Genomic DNA, 10,500 nt, shown 5'->3' on the forward strand with positions numbered 1-10,500 from the left:
TTAGAAATAAATTAGGGTACAGATAAAAGATTAAAAATTATGAATACAAATGAATTTTTAAAAATATAGGCGCTAAAAGAAATTAATACATGGGTACAAAATAAAACTAAGAAGAAAATACTATAAATTTAAAAAAAAATGTTGCAAATTAAAAGTGAGTACAAACTAAAAATATAAATATATGATACAAAGTTTAGGCATAAAACATAAATATACCATATGTAATTTTTCTATCATTGATTAAATATACAATGTCATGTGAGGGTATATGTGGATGCAAATTTCTTCCTCCTTGATCTTGGACAATTTTGCACCTACAAAACAATTAACACCTTTGGTTAAGGCCAAGAGCCTCACGTGCCCACTATGAATGGGGGGGCTTTGGCCGAAGAACCTCCGATGCCAAAGTTAGAATTTAGAGAGAAAGAGTGTTTAGAGAATTTTGGAACTTTTGCCAAAGTGTTGGCATGAATATTTGGTGAAAATAGGAGCCTATTTATAGGGCTAGGTTGGTTCACTTTAGAGAGGAATGTGGCCGGCCACTTAGTAGGCTTTTTAGGTTTTGTTTTGGTTTAATTAGGCAATTAATTGGCTAATTAAACATAAAAGGAAATGTTTTGGTGGTTATGGAATTTATTGGCTAATAAAAAGGAAGGAATGGTGAAAAAGGTAGAAAAAAAGTGATGGATTAGGTTTTGAAATGGGGATAGCCGGCCCTTTAGTGACTTTTAGGTTTGAATGGGTGTTTCAATTTGATAATTAAGGGATTGATTAGGTAATTAATCCCTTAATTAGTCAATTTTTAGGAAATTTGAAAGGAATATATTATTTAGCTAATTGATTAGCTAAATAATGGAATATAAAACATATTAAATAAATTAGGTTTTGGGAATTACCTTATAGAAAGGATTTGATGAAATAGGCTTTAAATTGTTACCTATTTTGGGCACTTTTGACTTGGTTGAAAGATGATTGCCCACTGCTCGTGCGTAGGAATCCCGGTATGCCTCAAGGGTATTTTTGTCCTCTTTTGTCCAAAAAACCACGTGGCGCCTAGTGAATATTTTTGGCTCCACAAATGCCCCCACACCTGTTGGGCTGCTCGTAGAAAAGGGTAGCAGGTGTAGAGATCTTCTTGCTTTAGGAAACTTAGGACTGCTTTCTATTTTGATGTAGATTCTCTCTTTAATAGGAAATTAGATCCTTATAGGAAAGGGAAATAAATTTCTCTCAAAGCCTGTTTAAGTCCACCTTAAGTGGGTTATTAAATCAACTTTGGAGAGCGATTTATTCTACCCTACAAGAGAGAGATAGCTTAGAGGATATTTGTTCCCCATCCTCAGCAATCTTCTACATCTTGCCTATGCAAATGACTGTCTTTCGTTGCTTTCTTCATCTTTTTCGTGCCGCACTGAGGTAAGAAAAAAATTAATTTTCCTTGTCTTCTTTTTGAATGGTGCTACTGCGGGGCAGCCGTCGGAGTGGTGCGGCATGTCAACTGGCATGGGCCGATGAGGTATTGTGGCAGGGACCATTGCTTTAAGCTGCTCAACTTGGCTAGAACCAAGGGTAGCTTGTGTGGCTGGGGCCGCGAATTGTGGCGCTGGGGCGCAGTACTAGGCGAGTCGCATGGCTCATGTCCTTTTAGGCTTTTGGACATGACGCGAGCTAGGCCGGTGATTAAGAGAAATGAAGAGATTGCGGGCCTCATGAGCTGCTGGAATGTTGGGTTGAACTCCCCTGCTAGGTACCACGAATGACGTTGGCAACTTTAACTCTATTCGTCAGGAGAAACGTGGGCTGCTCCCAAAAGAGGAGGTGAATAGGATCAAGGCGGATGCATTAGCTCGTCCAATCACTGTTACGGATCTTGCTGCAAGTGAAGGTGAGAAAAGGGATCTTCCTTGCCTGCTCAAGAGATGCCGGCTGAGAAAAAACCAAAGACTTCTTTCGTTCGCGCGGGTTCACCGACTGCCTCCAGGCTTGTGATTGACTTGAATTTTTCCGAGGGGACGAAAAATGAGGCTGCTAGATCTGAGTATATGGTGCCTGCCATGTCAAGAATGGCTAGTACGATTGCTGATAGGATTGTTCGGCATAAAGGTCCTGTCATGCCCCTAGTGCTGAATTTTGTACCAAGACGTCTGTTGGGAGCTAAGTCCGGTTCACCTTTGGAGAGGCTTGCTATTATGAAGAGCGATAAGGTGGATTCTGCTGCTAAAGTGGCACTAAGGCCCATTCCTTATGCTGCTGAGACTGACTCGCCTGCTGGGAATGAAGAGACTGCTCGCGTAGGCAGCCGTGAGAAATCCACTAAGCCTGCTTCTGCAGAGGCTGCTGAGATCTATGTACTTTTGAAACCAAATCTCTTGAAAACATGGACGCTTGTGCCAAGTTTGTTAATGGCGTCAGAAAGGTGTTTGCCCAAACTCGTTTGCGAAACATACGACCCAATTATAGAAGGACTGCTCTGCTTGCTATGATGCAGATATAGCAAGGCTGCTAAGGAGACGGTAAATACTATGGCAGATTCTAATCTCGTTGCTTTGAAGGGGTCTCATATGTCTGCCCCTACTTCTTTGCAGCTTGAGACTGCTCGCCAAAAGATCATTGACTTGAAGACTAAGCTTGATGCGATCCAAGTTAAGCATGAAAGTGCAGAGAAGGAGATTGGATATTACATACCTCAGATTCAAGATCTTGAGTTTGCAGTTTCTGAGCTTTGTTTCGCTGTTTATGCAAAGGATGAAAAGTTGATTGCTGCTTATAATCAAGTGATCCATTTCAAGAGAATCGTCGATAGGCTTGAACCCCAAGTGTTGGAACTTCAAGGTGTACTGAAGATCAACGAAAGTCTGAAGAAGGAAGTGGATGAGCTGCAGAGCATCCATGTTAGTCTGCTCGAGGAAGATGAGCAGCTGAAAGGTGAAAAAGCTGGGCTCGGGGTTTCGAGACCTTCTCTATTTCTCTGGAAGACTTACTTGATTTTACTTTTGAGGCTTCCATTGGTGAAGTAGTTGGAGAAGTTAGTGCCCAGGCTGGGGCAGCCGAGGGATAAGCGCCGGATGAATACCGCTGTTAAGAGCGTCGTAGCTGTTGAAGGTGTGGCGACCGAGTAGTCGTGGGATGTCCAAGCTGCTATAGTCTTCTAGGTAGCCTTTAGGATTTTATTTGTTTTTCCTTGTAGCTCTTGTTTTGCTTGAACTTCTTCAGCCTTTGCTAGTTGTTTATAAACATGTTTTCTTTCGTTTTTCTTCATCTTCGCTTCTTTTGCTCATGCCCTAACCTTTAGACTTGATAGACCAGTGGCAGACATGCTACTTTTTTATAAGCAGACAAGCCCGTGTAGCCTATGCAGCCGTAGGTGTTGGTGTAGAACTTTGCAAGGTTGTTAGCCATAGGGTTGGCAGCCGGATGCCTTACTTACAGAAGCAGACAAGTCCGCGTAACCACTGGGCTGTTAACATTGGCTTTCTCCAATTCCGTAGGTTGCGTAGCAAGTATCACAACACTTTAGGACTTGGTGTAGGTTGTTCCGCGCTTGGCAGAGGTGAAGTTTATCGACTACGTAGCATGTCGGCAGTAGATAAAACTTCGTATATGCGCGCTAGCTTGTTTAACCTTTCACAAGAATGTGCGGTTGTATAAGTCTAGCGCAGTTTTACTGCTTGAAGGGCAAGCCGTAGGTAGTCTTCCAGAATTCGTAGGCTACCTTAGTGCACTCGGTAGCAACTTTAGGGTTCTAGGGCAGTCGTCTGTAGGGTGTACTGCATAATGTGCCCCCTCTGTCTCTGGGGTCCGATTCCCCACAGATTAGGCCAAGAGACCCAAAATCCTTCAGTTAGCTAAGCATTGAAAAAGACCATTGTGGCTACTTCTAGGAATTCCGGCGCAAGCCATCGTGCATCTAGTTATACTAGGGCAGCCAGGCTCATCCACGTCTGGATATTCGAAGTGTAAAGTTTATCCTCCCGTCTTGGAGAGGTGACCCATATGGGTGTCGGGGAATTGGTTTACCCTATCGCACTGGAGAGCAATTAGTTTACCCTTTTGCACTGGAGAGCATGGTTGGTCCCTCGGGGGGCGCATTCTTGCGATGAGTCCTTAAGTAGGGCACAATCTTCTTTTGAAGTGCATGAATGATCAGTTGTTGTAAGCATGCAGCCAAGCCAAGTTGTGATTACTTCTGAATTCCTCATTAAAAAAACGAGTGAAACGAACGAGAACTTGGCTGTAAGGTAGGAACTGCATAACAACTCGATAGTCCTCGACTTGTGAGGTGGTGCCTGTCGAGCTTTTTGAGTCTTCGGGTTTTGTTGTAGCTGGGGATGAGTTGTTGCTGGTAAGTTACTATTCAAGTGATGGTCTGCTCATGCTTTTCCTCTGCCAGACCTAAACTTGTGGCCATCTCCTTACCGTTCGGTTGTTCGTCTTTTGGTGGTGTGATATGCCCATAGACATCCCAAGAGTTCGTTTAGCCATTTTCCCTTCTTATTGGTGAGGGATTTCTTAAGGCAGTCGAGGATTGTCTTGTTGGATACTTCGGCCTGCCCATTGCCTTGAGGATATCTCGGCGTGGACATGTGCTGCTAGATGCCATATTCTTTAGGCACTTTTGTACTAACTCTTTAGCATCTTGGTGCATGGTAGGCCAATAGTAGCCTGCGTTAAGAGCCTTCTATGCTAAGGATTGGCCTCCAGAGTGGTTTCCACATACACATTTGTGGGTTTGATCTTAGAACTTTCAAGTCGTCGGAAGGCGCTAGGCAGCGGATATGTGATCCGGTGTGGGATCTTTGGATGAGAATGCTATGACACTTAGGTTGTTGGCTCCATCTTTATGCTTGGTTTGTCAAGATATTCCACCGGAATAGAGCGTTTTGAGTTGGTGATCGAGTGCGGAGCCTAGGCTGGTTAGTATATCTGCATGGGCATTGTCTGCCCAGGGAACTTGAGTGAGAGTTTAAGTCTAAAATGCCTCAAGCTGCTTGCGTACTTTCTCTAGGTATTACATCATCGACATGCAAATGCCAGAAATCTCCATTGAGGGAGCAGGTGCAGCTAAAGTGTACTCGGCTGCCTTCGGGGAGCTGTTGGGCCACTCTGTTGCGTTGTCAAGGCTAGGTGTGAAGGCGCGATAGGGAGCCGTGGGGCTGGGGCCATGTTACATGTAGCAGGAAATGCTCAATTTCTGGTATTGGGTCACTCTAGAGTTGAATAATAGAGCAAAGGTTGGCTAGGGCCGTGTGACGCATAGCAGAAGGTAATGCTCAACTGCCGGTACATGTTGCTTTTATGTAGAATCTTCTGGGGCAACGAGGATAAAACTTGTTTTTTAATGTTCCTTCCAGTGTTCGTCTACCCTTGGCGTGTCTTTTGGGCCTAGTTGTTACGTTCGTCAGGATTCGGTGGAATAGTGCATCATGATGATGACTACGTGCGTTTAAGGGTAAAACTTAAGCTTTTAGGTTACAACAACTATCGCCAAAGTTAGCTTTTGAATTTCTGATAACATCAATGAGAGCTTTTAAACTGTGGAATACAACTGATAGCATCGATGATAGCTTTTAAATTGTGGAATACAGGTAGTCGGGCCCCCAGCTGTTCTCGTATGATGGTAGAGCTTATTTCTGCTTCAGATGCGACTACTCGTCCAGTCAAACTTTGAATCTCCTTCAGAGTAGTGGGGAACTTCATATTCAAGATTGGTTGGATTTCCTTTAAATGGGCATCGGTGAACTTTGTCCCAAAGTGCATGTTTCTCTGCCAGAGAGAAAGAGTATTCCAGAGCTAGATCTTCTTTCATTATCAGTTTTTCGAACAGTGGGTGGTCTGCTGGAAGCCCTTTTTGGAAGGTTGCTCTAGCTATCGAGTCGTTGCATCCGACTATTTTTGCCTTCTCTACTTTGAACCTTCTCACATAGTTGCAAAGTGACTCCTTTGGGTTCTTCTTGACGTTGAACAAATGGTCAGACTTCTTTTTGATCTAGCGATAAGATGAATATTCTTTGGTGAAAACCAAAGAAAGTTTGTAGAAATTCTGGATGGATTGTGGCGGCAGGGTGTAAAACCAATCTTGCGCCTCGCCTTGTAGAGTGGTGGCGAATATCTTGCACATGAGATCATCGTTGTTTCGATAAAGGATCACTGCACTTCGGTAACGCTTTCAGTGTCTCTTCGGGTCTTCATCCCCTTTGAAAGATGTGAAATGTGGCATGTTGAACTTGCATAGAAGCTCTGCCTGCTCGATCTCGTTCGTGAAAGGTGACCTGCTTATGTTGGTCATGTTCCGTCGTAGTGCCTCGTCGGTGACCTAGTTACGTTGGAAATCGTGCAATCGCTTGGTCATGAGTTCTCTACTTCTTCTTGAATTTGCCTTTATTGGGGGTAGTAGAGCTTTCAGCTGCCCCCAGCCATGACTTACTGGTCTAGGTTGCTCTTCTATGTGTTAGGCTCGTCTATACCGTGGATGCAGTGCATGTGGTGCATTCCTAGCAGGCGAGCGAGTTCTTCGCAGATTGTTGGTTAAACTTGAGCTGGATTGAGTGACTGCTTCTATTCGTCCGTCGTGCTGCCTACTCCGATGTGAGGTGGAGGATGCTCTTTGCGAGCTTAGCCGCGAATGAACACTTTGTCTGGAAGGTTGCTCATGTTGACTATCGGAGTGTGACCCCAACCATGAATGTATGCTCATCCGTGGGCCTACTCGAGAGTGCACGCTCCTCCGCACGCTAAGACGGGAGTATACGCTATCTCGGGGGCCTAATCGGGAATGTACACTGCCCGAACGCTCGGCTCGTGGCTGGTCGAGTGGCTACTTGCCAGGACGCTGATGCGAAAATTATCTTAACACACAAATTTAACCCTCTTTTGACAATTGTAGTACAAGTATAAGTAGGGATCGTTCTGGACCGGGGATTATGAGGCTTGCTAATAACCTCTAAACTGACTCAAAAACATAAAACTAAATTTAAAAACACTTAACAAGACTCACAAGACTCAAAGCAAACTGAAAATACTCAAAACAGCTTAAAACAACTAAATAAACTTAAACTACACTAGGAATGACTTCGGACGAAAATTGACTTTTACTTGAATCAAAATATTTAAAAACACAAATTAAAACAGATTTGAAACACTTTGAAACAAGAAACTAAAAGGGGAGTTTTGATTTGGAGGAAGTTGTAACAAACAAACAAGTATGAAAAACTAGACAGATTGTAAAATAAAATTGAGAAATAAGATGATGGATGGGATAGCTAGAGGCTTTTTCTCCACACATGACATGTATGCAAATAACTTGATTTCCAGTTACTACTTCATTGAATTATGAACGACAATGCTCCAAATTAACCGTGACATCACTAGTTAACTCTCAGATTTTCCTTGTTTTATTGGATTGGATGACATCATTCGACAACCCAAAACATTCTTCAAAAATTCCCTACATGACATCATAATATAGATACAATCAAAGATCATTACGTTTAATGAAAATCATAAGCATTGACAAAGCACTTGCAACTATGACATCATGTCGCTTATGCTAGGAATTGAACTTAACGCGATCGTTTATAAGCGACCTTCACTACATGTGAATATAAGTTTGTAACGATTATGTGAAACTTCCTTATATTCTAGCAACGAATTTATGCATGCCAATTAAGTGTCGACCCTTAATTAACAAATACAAATAAGTTATCAATCAAATAGTTAAGCTAATTGCATTCACGATTCAAGAGTTCATAACTGGAATTTATCAAATTATATTGCACACATAATGATGACTTTGAAATCACCCCTAGCCAAGAGGGGTTTAGCCACTCATATTTACAACAAAACGAACGGAAATGAATTTAAACATTAGAAACAAAAGAAAGAAAACACCTGAATGCTCTAACGATCCAAGTTGGACAGCAAGCACGTCCAAGCACTTTCCTTCCCTTCCTTTGCTACAACACAAGGTGTTGGTGAGTGTTTGAAGGTTTGTTTGTATGGAGGAATGGATGTGAAGATGAATGGATGTGTTTGGATAAAGGTTGTGTTGAAATGGGAGTGAATGATCTCACAAAGTATGAACTCAATTTATGTTACACACACTTCCTTTTATAGAGGAAGTGCAAGGCAAAGCATGGGTAAAATGGAGTGGTGTTGAAATGATTGAAAGGTGAAAGTGAAGTAATGATGCAAAGCATGGGTAAAATGTAGTGGTGTTGAAATGATTCAAAGGTGAAAGTGAAGTAATGATGCAAAGCATAGGTAAAATGGAGTGGTGTTGAAATGATTGAAAGGTGAAAGTGAAGTAATGATGTAAAGCATGGGTAAAATGGAGTGGTGTTGAAATGATTCAAAGGTGAAAGTGAATTGATGATTGATGCAAGAATTAAACATGGATGGAGTGCACGGCAAAGGTTTGTTATAGTACAAGGAACCCTTAATTTGTGTCTTAAAATGCATGTGAAACCTTCAATGTTGTTGGAACTTAGGGACACTTAGGATTTAGGAAAGATCAAACCAAAATAGGAAACCTTGGCTTAACTTTCCTACTTCAAGTAGGAATCCTCATCTTTAGGTCTTCAATTTCGTCCATTCCTTTAGTTCCAAGCATGTGATATTTATTCCAAGCCCAAAATTGCTCCAAAAGGCTCCAAAATGCACATTTTTGCATACTTTGTCCTTAGAACCTGAAATTGCACAAAAATGACTTTAAACACTAAAACAACTAAGGAATAACAACATAAATGCATGAGAACAAGCTAACTCAGTCGCATAAATATGCTCTTATCAGACGCTGCTGGAGAGGTTCTTTGTCTGCCCTTGTCCTACTTCGGGACACCTTGTTTGGGGCACGTTGCATCTTGGTGCGCTGCAAGAGTTGGTTCACCAAAGTCGTCTGCTGTGCAAGGTCTCGAGACAAATATTGTTCGCCACTTGGATTGGAAGAGCTTGGAAGGAATGTGCCTCCTTGGGCAATGGAATGGTGGTAAACTCCGGGCGCGAGGTTTGAGTTGGGAAATGTCAAATCCGCGAAAAAATGTGGTGAGAATGCCCCTGGCTCGATGGTAGGTCTGGATGGTTGATATAGTCTTGGGTCGACTTGGGCTGCTTGGAAAGCCACTGGAGTAAACTGGGCCGCATGAGCAAGCTAGGCCACGAGAGCAGGTTGGGCTGCGAGAGTAGGCTGCTCGGCGGGAGCAGGCTGGGCCACGAGAGCAGGTTGCTCGGCGGGAGCAGGCTGAACCATGGGAGTGGGCTGCTCGTCGGGAGCAGGCTAGGCCATGAGAGCAGGCTGGGCTGCGAGATTGGGCTGTTCGTCGGGAGCAGGTTGGACCACGGGAATGGGCTGCTCGTTGGGAGCAGGCTGCTCAGCGTGTGATGCATGCGAATGTAAGGCTTGTGCTCGGACGCGTGAAAGCTTGGATGGCACGGCTTGGGCTTGGATGTGTGCAAGCTTAGATGGCACGGCTTGGGCTGTGGCCTTGGTGCCGTGAACCTTGGATGGCACGGCTCGGGTCATGATGAATGCACCATGGACCTCGCCACGGGTGGCTACCGAGGTAGCCACCGTGGTGGTTCCCGTGGTGCAAACTCGTGGTGGTGGTGCTGCTCCACTTATTGTCGCATTTAGCCTCACGAATCTCCGCAATCCCAGTTCTTGAACATTAGAATTTTCACTTGTGGAAGTTTCTAAATTTCTAGCCATTATATTTTGCTTATACGTTTTATCAAAGAACCTTTGCAAATAAAAAATTCTAATAATAAGAACGTATGAAAAATATTCAAATGGACTAAAAAATAAAGAAAAAACCTTTTTGTGCGAGAGTCTTCTACGAGTATGGATTTCAACTCTCAATAAAAGCACTAATTTGTGGATGCAAATTTCTTCCTCCTTGATCTTGGACAATTTTGCACCTACAAAACAATTAACACCTTTGGTTAAGGCCAAGAGCCTCACGCGCCCACTATGAATGGGGGGGCTTTAGCCAAAGAACCTCCGATGTCAAAGTTAGAATTTAGAGAGAAATAGTGTTTAGAGAATTTTGGGATTTTTGCCAAAGTGTTGGCATGAATATTTGGTGAAAATAGGAGCCTATTTATAGGGCTAGGTTGGTTCACTTTAGAGAGGAATGTGGCCGGCCACTTAGTAGGCTTTTTAGGTTTTGTTTTGGTTTAATTAGACAATTAATTGGCTAATTAAACATAAAAGGAAATGTTTTGGTGGTTATGGAATTTATTGGCTAATAAAAAGGAAGAAATGGTGAAAAAGGTAGAAAAAAGTGATGGATTAGGTTTTGAAATGGGGATAGCCGGCCCTCTAGTGACTTTTAGGTTTGAATGGGTGTTTCAATTTGATAATTAAGGGATTGATTAGGTAATTAATCCCTTAATTAGTCAATTTTTAGGAAATTTGAAAGGAATATATTATTTAGCTAATTGATTAGCTAAATAATTTAATATAAAACATATTAAATAAATTAGGTTTTGGGAATTACCTTATAG

The sequence above is a fragment of the Malus sylvestris genome, chromosome 5 (genome assembly GCF_916048215.2).
Source record: "Malus sylvestris chromosome 5, drMalSylv7.2, whole genome shotgun sequence".
Lineage (NCBI taxonomy): Eukaryota > Viridiplantae > Streptophyta > Magnoliopsida > Rosales > Rosaceae > Malus > Malus sylvestris.